Source organism: Bos grunniens, chromosome X, assembly GCF_055505025.1.
Source record: "Bos grunniens cultivar Pamir isolate PY7600 chromosome X, Bosgru_T2T1.0, whole genome shotgun sequence".
Lineage (NCBI taxonomy): Eukaryota > Metazoa > Chordata > Mammalia > Artiodactyla > Bovidae > Bos > Bos grunniens.
In genome coordinates, this window is record NC_141194.1 from 139376337 (window position 1) to 139392440 (window position 16104).

Here is a 16104-nt window from a genome sequence, read left to right on the forward strand (position 1 = left end):
ACAGGATCCCAGGTATCAGTGGCTTAATGCAACAAAAGTTTATTTCTTGTTTTCACAGAGTCTACTGTGGGTCCTAGATGGGTCCTATAGATAGCTGTTCCTCATATGATGGCTCTTGAGTCCAAGGTGCTTTGGTCTTTTGGCCTTGCCATATCAAGGCATTCTTCATGGTGCTGTGCCAGGGAAAGAGAGGTGCTGAAGGCTTGCACATGAGTATTTAATTGCCTCAAACCAGAAGCAATAGGGGATTACTGCTCATATTTTATTTTCACATGGCTCCACCCTATTGAATAAAAGCTGACAAATGCAGTCTTTCCCTTCTCTATTCAGAAAGGAAAGATAACTAGATATTGGTGAACAGTGTAGCCAACACCTGTATTGTCCCATTTAACATCCCTGGAGCACATTCAATTTCAGCACAGCTGTAGTGGACAGTTCATCCCTTCTCATGCACTCCACAGTGCCTCTCTGCTTGTGCATTTCAGCGCTGTCTCCAGATTTTTAGAAAGCTACTCAACTCATACAAAGGTGTATCCTGGGAAAGTGATAGTGTTAAAGCAATTGAGACTGCTGCTGCTGCTAAGTCGCTTCAGTCTGTCTGACTCTGTGCAACCCCATAGACGGCAGCCCACCAGGCTCCACTGTCCCTGGGATTCTCCAGGCAAGAACACTGGCGTGGGTTGCCATTTCCTTCTGCAATACATGAAAGTGAAAAGTGAAAGTGAAGTCACTCAGTCGTGTCCAACTCTTCACGACCCCATGGACTGCAGCCTACCAGGCTCCTCCACCCATGGGATTTTCCAGGCAAGAGTACTGGAGTGGGGTGCCATTGCCTTCTCCAAAAGCACTTGAAACTAAACCTCAACAAATATAAGATAGGAGGTCAGTGGATAAATGTTCCAGCTATCCAATATTCCGTTGTGGTTCAGCTGGTAAAGAATCAACCTGTAGCATGGGAGACCTGTGTTCAATTCCTGGGTTGGGAAGATACTCTGCAGAAGGGAAAGTCTACATACTCCAGTTTTCTGGCCTGGAGAATTCCAAGGACCAGTCCATGGGGTCTCAAAGAGTCAGACATGACTCAGCGACTTTCACTACTACAGTATCCAATATTTCAGAGGGAAAATTTCTGAAGTGGTTTCTAAATGATTTCCCACAAAGTCTCCACAGGGTATTGGACCCCAGTTGTAGACAACGTAACCAACTCAACAACACACTACTGGCTTCTCTTCCTTTTCTTTGTCCCCTCTTACTTACTTGTCCTTCCTAGGATTACTTCCCACATAAACTATCTGTACTCTTGTTCTTGTTTCAGGATCCCCTATCAGGAGAGCCCAAACTAAGACAACTAGGAATGTCACAAAGCCAATACTTTACAGAATGGGTTGGGAGCCAGGAGGCTTGTGTTGCTGGCCGAGTCCACCATTCACTAACTTCAAGACTTTTGGCATGTAAGTTCTTATGACAGCCTCAGCTTTCTTTTCATCTTTAAGATGAATGGTTTAGGCTTGAAAATCTTTAATACCATTTCCAAATATGATGCCCATAATTCTGTGATTAAACTCTGACTCTGTTTAGGGTTATTAAGACAATCATAGAGATCAGCAATTCTTCATCATCAAAGAAGAGGAAAGGTGAAATTATTTTAAATATTAGCCAGAGGGTTTCCAGTTAGATCCAAGAAAAATCTTCTTAAAAGAATTTGTTATTGGTAATTTTTAAGATCAGGATTACTGCATTTATTTGCAATAGTACCTAACTAGGTGACTCTTACATGACCTTCTACTTTTGATTATATAAAGATATTTTGGTTGTGGTGAAAATCATTCACTAGCAGATATGATGATTTGGTTCCCTTAATGGCCTCTCTATCCTTATTTTTTTGAGAAAATCAAAGGGATAAATATCAATAAATAAATGTAAATCAAGGACTTGGTTGAAATGGCAGTTTTCCATGGGATGTCCACACTTACTTACTTTTCCTACAGTAATAACATTAGCTGACATTCAATAAACACTGTATGCCAGATATTTGGCTAAATAGGAAGGAGAGAAAAGAAAGCCTTCCTCAGTGATCAATGCAAAGAAATAGAGGAAAACAATAGAAAGGGAAAGACTAGAGATCTCTTAAAGAAAAGTAGAGATACCAAGGGAACATTTCATGCAAAGATGGGCACAATAAAGGACGGAAATGGTATGGACCTAACTTAAGCAGAAGATATTAAGAAGAGGTGGCAAAAATATACAGAAGAACTATACAAAAAAATCTTCATGACCCAGATAATCACGATGGTGTGATCACTGACCTAGAGCCAGACATCCTGGAATGTGAAGTCAAGTGGGCCTTAGAAAGCATCACTACAAACAAAGCTAGTGGAGGTGATGGAATTGCAGTTGAGCTATTTCAAATCCTGGAAGATGATGCTGTGGAAGTGCTGCACTCAACATGCCAGCAAATTTGGGAAATTCAGCAGAGGCTACGGGACTGGAAAAGGTCAGTTTTCATTCCAATCCCAAAGAAAGGCAATGCCACAGAATGTTCAAATTACCACATGATTACACTCATCTCACATGCTAGAAAAGTAAAGCTCAAAATTCTCCAAGCCAGACTTCAGCAGTACATGAACTGTGAACTTCCAGATGTTCAAGCTAGATTTGCAAAGGCAGAGGAACCAGAGATCAAATTGCCAACATCCATTAGAGCATCAAAAAAGCAAGAGAATTCCAGAAAAGCATCTACTTCTGCTTTATTGACTATGTCAAAGCCTTTGACTGTGTGGATCACAACAAACTGTGGAAAATTCTGAAAGAGATGGGAACACCAGACCACCTGACCTGCCTCTTGAGAAATCTGTATGCAGGTCAAGAAGCAACAGTTAGAATTAGACATGGAACAACAGACTGGTTCCAAATTGGGAAAGGAGTACGTTAAGGCTGTATATTGTCATCCTGCTTATTTAACTTACATGCAGAGTACATCATGCAAAGTGCTGGGCTGGATGAAACACAAGCTGGAATCAAGATTGCCAGGAGAAACATCAATAACCTCAGATATGCAGATGACACCACTATTATGGCAGAAAGTGAAGAAGAACTAAAGAGCCTCTTGATGAAAGTGAAAGTGGAGAGTGAAACAGTTGGCTTAAAATTCATCATTCAGAAAACTTAGATCATGGCATCTGGTCCCATCACTTCATAGGAAATAGATGGGGAAACAGTGGAAACAGTGTCAGAATTTATTTTTTTGGGCTCCAAAATCACTGCAGATGGTGACTGCACCCATGAAATTAAAAGATGCTTGCTCCTTGGAGGAAAAGTTGTGACCAACCTAGACAGCATATTCAAAAGCAGAGACATTACTTTGCCAACAAAGGTCTGTCTAGTCAAGGCTATGGTTTTTCCTGTGGTCATGTATGGATGTGAGAGTTGGACTAAAAAGAAAGCTGAATGTTGAAGAATTGATGCTTTTGAACTGTGGTTTTGGAGAAGACTGTTGAGAGTCTCTTGGGCTGCAAGGAGATCCACTCTGTCTGTCCTAAAGGAAATCAGTCCTGAGTATACATTGGAAGGACTGATGCTGAAGTTGAAACTCCAATATTTGGCCACCTGATCAGAAGAACTGACTCATTGGAAAAGACCCTGATGCTGGGAAAGATTGAAGGTGGGAGGAGAAGGGGATGACAGAGGGTGAGATAGATGGATGGTATCACTGACTTGATGGACATGAGTTTGAGTAAACTCCAGGAATTGGTGATGGAGAGGGAAGCCTGGCCTGCTGCAGTCCTTGGGGTCACAAAGAGTCAGACTGCTTAGTGACTGAACTGAACTGAATAAAAATTATCTTATTTAGTGTTTATAGGATAGATGAAATTAATACTGATATAAAACACATTTTGCTGGTGAGGAAGCTAAAGCTCAAGGAGGTAAAGTTTGTCTTCCCAGGATTACATAGCCATAGTCAGTGGCATGGCAATGACTCAAAATCAAGTGTGTCTGATTTTATTGCTTGAATATATTACCATACCACGTTGCCAATCTGAGTATTTATTGATGCTCCCAGTATAAAATTTGAGGTCCTACACAACCATCATTATCATCATCAAGAAAAAGACCAAAGAAATAAACAATTATTTTCAAACAAATTACTACTTAATAAGGCAAGAACTTACTAATGCAAAAAAGCAAAATGGCTGTCTGAGGAGGCCTTACAAATAGCTGTGAAAAGAAGAGAAGCAAAAAGCAAAGGAGAAAAGGAAAGATATAAGCATCTGATAGTAGATTTCCAAAGAATAGCAAGGAGAGATAAGAAAGCCTTCCTCAGAGATCAATGCAAAGAAATAAAGGAAAACAACAGAATGGGAAAGGCTAGAGATCTCTTCAAGAAAATTAGAGATACCAAGGGAACATTTCATGCAAAGATGGGCTCGATAAAGGACAGAAATGGTATGGACCTAACAGAAGCAGAAGATATTAAGAAGTGGCAAGAATACACAGAAGAACTGTACAAAAAAGATCTTCATGACCCAGATAATCACGATGGTGTGATCACTGACCTAGAGCCAGACATCCTGGAATGTGAAGTCAAGTGGGCCTTAGAAAGCATCACTACGAACAAAGCTAGTGGAGGTGATGGAATTCCAGTTGAGCTGTTTCAAATCATGAAAGACGATGCTGTGAAAGTGCTGCACTCAATATGCCAGCAAGTTTGGAAAACTCAGCAGTGGCCACAGGACTGGAAAAGATCAGTTTTCATTCCAATCCCAAAGAAAGGCAATGCCAAAGAATGCTCAAACTACTGCACAATTGCACTCATCTCACACACTAGTAAAGCAATGCGCAAAATTCTCCAAGCCAGGCTTCAGCAATATGTGAACCGTGAACTTCCTGATGTTCAAGCTGGTTTTAGAAAAGGCAGAGGAACCAGAGGTCAAATTGCCAACATCCGCTGGATCGTCGAGAAAGCAAGAGAGTTCCAGAAAAAAACATGTATTCCTGCTTTATTGACTATGCCAAAGCCTTTGACTGTGTGGATCATAATAAACTGTGGAAAATTCTGAAAGAGATGGGAATACCAGAACACTTGATCTGTCTCTTGAGAAAACTATATGCAGGTCAGGAAACAACAGTTAAAACTGGACATGGAACAAGAGACTGGTTCCAAATAGGAAAAGGAGTACGTCAAGGCTGTATATTGTCAACATGCTTATTTAACTTATATGCAAAGTACATCATGAGAAATGCTGGGCTGGAAGAAGCACAAGCTGGAATCAAGATTGTTGGGAGAAGCATCAGTAACCTCACATATGCAGATGATACCACCCTTATGGCAGAAAGTGAAGAGGAACTAAAAAGCCTCTTGATGAAAGTGAAAGAGGAGAGTGAAAAAGTTGGCTTAAAACTCAACATTCAGAAAACGAAGATCATGGCATCTGGTCCCATCACTTCATGGGAAATAGATGGGGAAAGAGTGGAAACAGTGTCAGACTTTATTTTTTTGGGCTCCAAAATCACTGCAGATGGTGATTGCAGCCATGAAATTAAAAGACGCTTACTCCTTGCAAGGAAAGTTATGTCCAACCTAGATAGCATATTCAAAAGCAGAGACATTACTTTGCCAACAAAGGTCTGTCTAGTCAAGGCTATGGTTTTTCCTGTGGTCATGTATGGATGTGAGAGTTGGAATGTGAAGAAAGTGGAGTGCCGAAGAATTGATGCTTTTGAACTGTGGTGTTGGAGAAGACTCTTGAGAGTCCCTTGGACTGCAAGGAGATCCAACCAGTCCATCCTTAAAGGAGATGAGTCCTGGGCGTTCATTGAAAGGACTGATGCTGAAGCTGAAACTCCAATACTTTGGCCACCTCATGAGAAGAGTTGAGTCATTGGAAAAGACCCTGATGCTGGGAGGGATTGGGGGCAGGAGGAGAACAGGAAGACAGAGGATGAGTTGGGTGAATGGCATTACTGACTCGATGGACATGAGTTTGGGTAAATCCGAGAGTTGGTGATGGACAGGGAGGCTTGGTGTGCTGCAATTCATTGGGTTGCAAAGAGTTGGACAAGACTGAGTGACTGAACTGAAGGCAAGAACATGCACTTGTCAATTTAGAGAAGTCTTCTGGTAACTCAGTTGCTCAAGCGTTTGCCTGCAATTCAGGAGACCTCGGTTCGATCCCTGGGTCAGGAAGATCCCCTGGAGGAGGAAATAGCAACCCACTACAATATATGCCTGGAGAATTCTATGGATAGAGGAACCTGGTGATCTATAGTCCATGGGGTCACAAAGAGTTGGGCATGACTGAGTGATTAACTGTTTTCAGCATAATTAGGAGAGATGAAGGTAATTTCTATTCCTTACTCATAGCCTTCTGATTAGTTGTAGGATCACTCTACTGAAATGCACGTATAATAGTTTAACATTCTAATGGCTTAGAATTGGGGTTAACTGTGGGAAATTCTTCCCATGCTTTTAAGAAATCATTTTTCCAAATTCATACAGTGATTTAGTTTTTCAGTAAATATATGTTCATGTTCCGATCCAGTTCTTAGCCCTATCCATTAGTTTCCATAAATACTGCAAAGAAAAAATATTATTCTTTGTTTACCTTTATGAAATATAAAAATGTAAATGGACACAGTAAACAAAGTTCACTGAATGTATTTGCTTCCGTGGTTTCATACTGTTCAACTATAGAATGGGCTAATGTTTGCATCTTCTTTGGATCCTGTATTCTGGAAAGAAGGAAACATGCTGAATGGGTAATGAGGAAGAGTGGTTGGATGAAGTTAAAGGGAAGTCTGCCTTCTCTGGTCTCAAAGAGATTTATATGCATAAAAAACTACCTTTTTATGAATTCCTCCTGAAGGATGTGTGAATGTATCATTTCTAAATCAGAAACAGGCTAGTTGTGTGTGCCTTTGTTTTGAATATTATTGAGAAGGCATTGCATTTTGAGCTGGTTTAGAGATCACAAGAGATAACTGGTTAAGATGTTTGTGCAAATATTTTGAATAGTGTAAACTGATACGTATAACTATTAGCCAGGGTTATACCTTCTGTTGGTAAGAACAATTTTCTTCTCTTTTTGCACATTATGTACATAAGAAAGGTTTCAGATTTTGGTGGAATAGAAAATGTCCCTTCAACTTTTAAAGAGCATCTCCTTTATAGAAGTATTGAATCAGAAGCATAGAAGAAAGAAAGAAAAAAAAAAAAAAACATGGCAAAGACAGTCACCTTTCATGGCCAGTAAAATTGGAACCTTTTATCTTTTTATGGTCAATTTACATTTAAATGGAGAGACCCTTTAGTGCTGATGGAGGTAATGGGGGGAAATGGTATCTGCATCATGAATAATAAAAATCAGGGGGAAATGTCAGCTTTTCAGCCTACTAGCACATTTTGTTGCTATGACAACAGAATGCAAAGTGTTCTGTTAAAGGGAAACATGACAATTTGTTGGGGATTAAAGCAAAACTCACTCAACATAATATATTTAAATATAATTTAAATTCATAAATACCAAGGGTATACTGAAAAAGACAAAGTGCTCTGATTTTTGAGGAGATGTAATTATGAGAAGAGTCATGCTGAAGGTAGTGAGGAAAAGCATTAAGATGAAACTTTTCTGTCCCTCCAATTCCTCTTAGAACCCAAAAAACCACAGCCATTAGTAGGCCCATCTGGTGTGGAGCCAGAAATTGGCACCAAATGGAGGTAGATCCTTTTAGTTCTCAGACATTTAAGCAGCCTGTGTTTTAACATTCTCACCGCATATATAATTTTTTATCTGAGCCCATGTTAATTATTTTTTAAACCATTAAACCTGGCTTGAACTCAACTAAACCAAAAATTAAAATTTTCCATGTTGCAGAGTGGCACCTGCCTACCTATTAAAAGAGGTAATGCTGAGAGATGGTTATGGAAATTCCCCCATTTAAAATTCTGTAACTGGGGCGGTCTTAAGATGGTGGAGGAATAGGACAGGGAAACCACTTTCTCCCCCACAAATTCATCAAAAGAACATTTAAACGCTGAGTAAATCCCACAAAACAACTTCTGAATGCCTGCAGAGGACATCAGGCACCCAGAAAAGCAGCCCAGTGTCTTCGAAAGGAGGTAGGAAAAAATATAAAAGACAAAAAAAGAGACAAAAGAGGGAGGGACGGAGCTCCATCCCGGGAAGGGAGTCTTAAAAAAAGAGAGAAGTTTCCAAACACCAGGAAACACTCTCACTGCCGAGTCTGTGGCGAGCCTGGGAACCACAGAGGGCAACATAACTGGGAGGAAAAATAAATTAATAATTAAACCCCACAGATTATGTGCTCAATGGTAACTCCCCCAGTGAAGAAGCAGCACAGATCCCTGCACCCGCCACTAGCAAGCAGGGGCTGGGCAGGGAGGTGTGGGCTGCATTGTTTAGAGTAAGGACCGGGCCTGAATGCCACAAGGGCAGTCTGAGGGAACTAACTTGGGCTAGCAAACCAGACTGTGGGATAGCTACCATGAGAAAAGCCCTAACCTAAGACACCACCAGGCCCGCTCACAGAACAAAGAACTGAACAGAGCTAGCTGGCTGCAGACCATCCCCCTCCGGTGACAGGCAGCCAGAGCCGGAAGGGGGCAATAACAGCCCCAGAGATACATTATCTACCAAACTGCAAGCAGGCTTCTTTGCTAACTGAGAATGGGGTTCTGGACGATCAACATCCGCCTGAGAAGGCACGCTTGTTGTACACCGAGAAAACCAAGTGGCAGGGACAGGGGAGGTGATAAGTCGCAGTGACCACGCTCACCAAACACCTCATCACCTGAGCTGCTCGGATCTGGGAAGGGCACAAAATGCAGGCCCAACCGAGTCTGCGCCTCTGAGGACTACCTGAGTGCCTGAACCAGAGAGGCTTAGACCTGGGAGGTGCATGCAGCCCAGGGCCAGCCTCAGATGGTTCCCAGAGGAGCAACCTAGAGCCTGAGCAGTGTGGGCAGGAAGGGTGCACACGCTATGAGCGGGGGCAGGCCCAGTGTGGCTGAGACACTGCGAGCACACGCCAGTGTTATTTGTTTGCAGCGTCCCTCCCTCCCCACAGCGCGACTGAACAAGTGAGCCTAAAAAAGTGTCCACTACCATCCCTTGTGTCAGGGTGGAAATCAGACACTGAAGAGACCAGCAAACAGAAGAAGCTAAAACAGAGGGAACTGCCTTGGAAGTGACAGATGCAGTAGATTAAAACCCTGTAGTTAGTACCAACTACGTAGGAAGGGGCCTATAGAGCTTGAGAAATATAATCCGGACCAAGGAATTATCTGAAAATGAACTGACTCCGCACTGCCCACAACACCACCAGAGAAAATCCTAGATATATTTTTACTATCATTCTTTTTTTTTATATTTTTTTAATTTTTAAGTCCTCTATTACTCCTTTAATTTTCATTTTTATAACCTACTATTACTTTGCAAAAAAAAAAGAGAGAACTTATTTTTTAAAGCAAACTCCATATATATATATGGAAGGAGGAGATAGAGGCGACCTGGTAGAGAAAAAGGAGAGTCCAAAGGGGGAGAGATAAGTCAGGCCAGTGATCTTGCTCCCAAGTAAAAAATGGGTAATGAAGATTGGGTTCTTAAAGGTACAAAATTGATAACAAATACCAAAAAGCAAAGATTAAAAATCTAGAATAGAGGTTGAATTTTCAAAAATACAATATTAAAGAAAAGAAAAAAAAAAGTCACAAAAATTATTAAATATATATATTTAAAATATATATATTTAAAATATATATATTTAAAAAAAATATATATATATATATATATAAGCTCTATACAGTCAGCAAAAATAAGACTGGGAGCTGACTGTGGCTTTTTTTCATTTCTTTTCCATGGGTATGGTCTTGATCCTTGTCTCCTGTACAATAGCACAAACCTCTGTCCATAGTTCATCAAGTATTCTGTCTATCAGATCTAGTCCCTTAATCTATTTCTCACTTCCACTGTATAATCATAAGGGATTTGATTTAGGTCATACCTGAATAGTCTAGTGGTTTTCCCTACTTTCTTCAATTTAAGTCTGAATTTGGCAATAATGAGTTCAGATCTGAGCCACAGTCAGCTCCCGGTCTTATTTTTGCTGCTTGTATAGAGCTTCTCTATCTTTGGTTGCAAAGAATATAATCAGTCTGATTTCAGTGTTGACCATCTGGTGATGTCCAATACAGTATAAACCACCCTTATGGAAGAAAGTGAAGAGGAACTAAAAAGCCTCTTAATTAGAGTGAAAGAGGAGAGTGAAAAAGTTGGCTTAAAGCTCAACATTCAGAAAATGAAGATCATGGCATCTGGTCCCATCACTTCATGGGAAATAGATGGGGAAACAGTGGAAACAGTGTCAGACTTTATTTTGGGGGGCTCCAAAATCACTGCAGATGGTGACTGCAGCCATGAAATTAAAAGACGCTTACTCCTTGGAAGAAAAGTTATGTCCAACCTAGATAGCATATTGAAAAGCAGAGACATTACTTTGCCAACAAAGGTCCGTCTAGTCAAGGCTATGGTTTTTCCTGTGGTCATGTATGGATGTGAGAGTTGGACTGTGAAGAAGGCTGAGCGCCAAAGAATTGATGCTTTTGAACTGTGGTGTTGGAGAAGACTCTTGAGAGTCCCTTGGACTGCAAGGAGATCCAACCAGTCCATTCTGAAGGATATCAGCCCTGGGATTTCTTTGGAAGGAATGATGCTAAAGCTAAAACTCCAGTACTTTGGCCACCTCATGCAAAGAGTTGACTCATTGGAAAAGACTCTGATGCTGGGAGGGATTGGGGGCAGGAGGAGAAGGGAACGACAGAGGATGAGATGGTTAGATGGCATCACCAACTCGATGGACCTGAGTCTGAGTGAACTCTGGGAGATGGTGATGGACAAGGAAACCTGGCATGCTGTGATTCATGGGGTCGCAAAGAGTCGGACACGACTGAGCGACTCAACTGAACTGAACGCATATATATGGACTTTAGAAAGATGGCAATGATAACCCTTTATGCTAGATAGCAAAAGAGACACAGATTTATAGAACAGTCTTTTGGACTCTGTGGGAGAGGGAGAGGGTGGGATGATTTGGGAGAATGGCAATGAAACATGTATAATATCATATAAGAAACGAATCGCCAGTCCAGGTTCGATGCAGGATACAGGATGCTTGGGGCTGGTGCACTGGGATGACCCAGAGGGATGGTATGGGGAGGGAGGAGGGAGAGTGATTCAGGATGGGGAACATGTGTATGCCCGTGGTGGATTCATGTTGATGTGTGGCAGAACCAATACAATATTGTAAAGTAATTAGCCTCCAATTAAAATAAATAAATTTAAATTAAAAAAATAAAATAAAATTCTGTAACTGTAGGAAATAAGAATTTCCCAGTGGTGGAGAATATATTCTATTGATTTAGATTAGCCTAGGTGGGGTTCTGATGTTTGATTTTATCAGTATCAGCTCAAAATTGTCCTTAGAGAGCTATTGCTTCCATACCCAGGTAAGATGCTTGTAGCCATGGCAGGTATCACTTAATTGATTATGGAGCTCTTTTATGCCAAGCCTGGAAGCAGTTTTTGGCATCCTTCTCAGCATAGTGCTTTAGGCAACCAGCAGCCACTATCTATTTTTTGGAATTAGCACAAGAGATGAAACCATTTCACTAACTCTGCTTGGTCCTATGAAATAACTATCACTCCTATATTGCATTCTGGGTTTGGGGATGAAAAAAGTCAGCTCAGGTCTTCCTTCTTTCAGTAAGTTTCCCTGGTTGCTCCAGTCCACACTTCTTTCTTCTTCCTTGGAAAAACCTTTTTACCTTTATAGTTAGTGTCAAATATTGTATCCTTTAGTTGTGCCATGGATCTTAATTCTCTCCCCAAATATGTATTTGAGAGCCTTTTCCAAGTGACAGTTATGACAGAACTTTTATCAACACTGTAATTCATGCCTCTTTCTACATTGGCCATGGCACTAGAGTGTCAAAATTATTTGTCTGATTTTTCTATCCATAGCTATAGAGGTTGCTTGCTATTAGAGAAGGGGCAAAATAAAGGGCCAAGTGAGGCATTTTTGTTTGTTTCATTTTGTTGATTTTTTTTTTAAATTTGGCTCAGTGCCTATAGTCAAAATAAAAGGTAGTTAAGATTTTTCTTTGATGTCCTATAGCAAACCATTATCCCATTCCAATATGTGGGACTCTGTTATCTTATCACAGAAGAAAAGTATATGATGAATTGTAATAAGGAATTTCATATGTTATTCTTCTGGAAATGTTTTAATTTCTAAATGGATATCTGCATGCTATATCGCTTCACTTGTATCCTACTCTTTGCAACCCTATGGACTATAGCCCACCAGGCTCCTTTGTTCATGGAATTCTCCAGGCAAGACTACTGGAGTGGGTTGCCATTTCCTTCTCCAGGGGATCTTCCCAACTCAGGGATTGAACTTGGCTCTCCCGCATTGCAGGCAGATTCTTTACCAACTAAGCCACCAGGGAAGCCCTTAGAAGGGGTAATATTTAACCCAAAGACTATATTTTCAGTGGAAGAATTCCAGGCACTATGATGTGGGGGGAATATGAGCAATAAGATATTTGGGGGAGAAGAATGGCTCATATCATGGCATTTGAATAACCATCTACTCTAACTTGTATAGTTAAGGCTACTATTGCTAAGTGAATGGTAACTGTGTTCATTCGTTTTAGTCCGTGTTGGCATAATGCCATCAGCAGCCCTGTGGGTTGCTCACCTGCATTTGGTTTTTGGGTGCTTTGTATATGCTAATCCAATGGGAAAGTTGCTATTAAATTGACACTGATCACATTAAAATAGCCATGGGAACAAATTCATTACCCCGATTTGCTGCTAGCTATCATATGTTAATCTAGAAAAATAAAACTGTATGTTGGATCATCAGACTGCAGAAGTTCTGCTTCTTGGCATTTCTTCAAATGCAGTCAGTCCTAAGCAAAATTACAAAATAGTTTGAGGGAGCTCTAGATTTCCCCAAAATTCTTTTCTCTTTTTAGAGACACATACTTGGTTCCCAGGGGTTCGAATGCTTGCTCCTCTTCCTTAACAAACCATTTTTACCTGTTATAATACAAAATACAAGGATACAGGGCTTCCCTGGTGGCTCAGTGGTAAAGAATCTGCCTGCCAATGCAGGATACATGGGTTCAATCCCAGAGCTGGGAAAATCCCACATGCCGCAGAACAACTAAGATTGTGCGGCACAACTATTGAGTCTGTGAACTGCACCTATTGAGCCCATGTGCTGCAATTACTGAAGCCCATGCACCTAGAGTCTGTGATTAACAAGAGAAGCCACTACAATAAGAAGCCTGTGCACAGGGACTAGAGAAAAGCCTGAACAGCAACAAAGACCTAGCACAGCCAAAAATAAATAAATAAAATAATAGAAAAGGATACATTCATAAGGGCAGATGTTTAGCATTCCTCCATGAATTGAAGTGATATTCTTCTCTTTTATCTTTTAAAAAATTGTATTCATTAACCATCAAAACTTTCCCAATGACCATTAATCTTAGGTAATATAAGCCTATAGTGTTGAGGAACAGCATGATATGAAGAAAGTTATATAGACTTTGGAATTAGACCAACCTGCCTTTGCTGCTGCTGCTCAGTCACTTCAGTCGTGTCTGACTCTGTGTGACCCCATAGACGGCAGCCTGCCAGGCTCCCCCGTCCCTGGGATTCTCTAGGCAAGAACACTGGAGTGGGTTGCCATTTCCTTCTCCAGTGCATAAAAATCCAGTTAATCCACTAGTTATTTCATTTTTTGCAACTCAATCAAACCACTGTCTAGTACAGGGGCTGACGTTAGTCCTTACCCAAGCAGTAGTCTAGAAACAAATATAACTGTATCTTGTATCCTACAGTAGTTCAAATGCTGTAAATTGTATGTTGTGATTGAATACAAAATACATCAAAAGAGGTTGTTTTTGTAACCTCATTTTCTTTACGTGTAGAATGGGAGCAATAACCAACATCACAAGTTTGTTTTGAGAATTAAATGATAAATATGTAAAAAGTGCTTGGCACAGTGAATATTTTAATTTTCTCCCTCTCTCTTTTCATCTTCATCACGTGAGTAATTTTAACTCTTTCTGCAAGTATGATCTAGGAAAGGAATAGTTCATAAACCCTATGCGTTTTCACTAACACATTGTTAATTCTTAAAAGGAAGTTTTTACATTTTTGGAAAACTGAAAGAGCAGAATTTTGTATGAGCTGTCATGTGTATATAAAAAGTCATCTTTTTTTGTGCTATTAGATTTCAAGCCTCAAAGCCCAATAAGTTGTTATGACCTTGCCAGCAATAGCTCAAACTCCTGCTATTAAATGTGGGATGCCTCACATACCATTCCAAAATATTGGCTTTAGCAACGAATGAATTATTAAACGTCAAATTGTTATTTCCCGTGACAGTTTCCAAATGGACTGGGTCTGCACTAACAAGTAGTGAAATGTGCCTCCAGCCGCCTCGCAGCTGTGGAAGAAACGGATTGCAACTCCAGTGGACTCATTTTACCTGGCAGCAGAGCACTGGAAGGCTCGCCCATCTGTCAACACACATTTCTCTTCCAATCTCCTTGAGCCCCTTCTTGAATTCTTTCTTGTTTGAAGAGAAAAGCAAGAGCTATTCAAAGTGGTGGCTTTTTATAAGGGCATTTCAAGTACAGTCAGCTCTAGAAAGTTTACTTATGTGGTGTTCGTGTTGTGGATTATACTCATTTGACTCTATTCTCTTTGCTTGCTAGTATTCTCTTTATTGCTTCACCCACCAAGTAAGTATATTGAAAAATAACAGATTCATTAATTAAATATAAACCAAACAGGCTCTAATAACTCAAAGCAAAGAAAAAGCTAATTAGAAAGTTCTTTAGCCTGAGTTCTGTTTGTACTTCAAATGGAAAGGAAAATAATTTCTTAAATCAAGTTAAATTATTTATTATATGTGTTGATAAATAAGTTTTACAGGAGCATGGGTCCACCCTCTGAAAAGTGTAACATTATCACTTACTCATGGCTTTCAAATGGCATGAGTAATGGCTGACATCTCATTAAATATAAGCAAATGCTTGTCCAGACCATTTTTGTTAACTGGGACTGCCTGGGATGAAACTGTCACTTGTTCACTGTTATAAACGTTAGCCCTCTAAGGCCACTGTATCTGTAGGCAGAAACATTTCATCAGTGATGATTGAAATATTTCCTTATTAATGCACTCCTCCTGCTATTTCTGAGTAGGAAGTGAGCTAGGAGATTTAGTTCAAGCACCATTTGGTGCTGATGTACCATTGTGCCGATTTTAAGATTGCTTCAACTGGTTGAGTAGAAGCAGCTTACTCAGTGTAATTGCAGCTTCTCAGCTATCATCCAAGAACCTGAGGGAAAGTAAGACAGAAAGAAAGGGAGAAAGAAAATCAGTGCTTAAGAAGATGGTATTATGCCTTGGCTTACTAAGGTTTTGTGTCTTTGACTAGCCATACATAATCTGCTGAAAGCGTATTCAAAGATATACCACTTTGCTGAAGTAGCTTAGAGAAAGGAAATACATGGGAATGCTGTTAATCATCCTGAATGTTAAAAGGCACAGGTAGCAGAGTTTTTTCTGTCAATGAATTTGTCTATCATTCTCTATTATCACTAATGTCTGTACAGATTTTCTTCCTTCCCTTCTGTAACTATTTTTTTTATTGAAATATGGTTGATTTACAATGTTGTGTTAATTGCTGCTGTACAACAAAGTGATTTAGTTATACATATTGATACATCCTTTTTAATATTCTTTTCCATTGTGGTTTATTGCAGGATATTGAATATATTTCCCTGTGGTACATAGTAAGACCTTGTTGTTGATACATTCCATATATGATAGCTTGCTAACCCCAACCATATACTCTATTCCTCCCCACTCCCTCCATGGCTACCACCAGTCTGTTCACTATGTCTGTGATTCTGTTTCATAGATAGATTCATTTGTGTCATATTTTAGGTTCCACATATAAGTGAAATCATATGGTATTTGTCTTTCTTTTTCTGATTTAGTCAA

The 16104-nt window shown here is 40.1% G+C and overlaps 1 long non-coding RNA gene across 2 annotated transcripts in view; it reads left to right on the forward strand.

Annotated features, from left to right (window-relative positions):
* Nucleotides 1-15877, forward strand: part of LOC147341492 (uncharacterized) — a 184851-nt gene extending 168974 nt beyond the window's left edge. For both annotated transcript variants that reach the window (XR_015159827.1, XR_015159824.1), the window contains exons 4-5: nucleotides 1316-1451; nucleotides 14478-15877. This is a non-coding gene — a long non-coding RNA (uncharacterized LOC147341492). The remainder of the gene's footprint in view (nucleotides 1-1315; nucleotides 1452-14477) is intronic.
* Nucleotides 15878-16104: the final 227 nt, after the last annotated feature.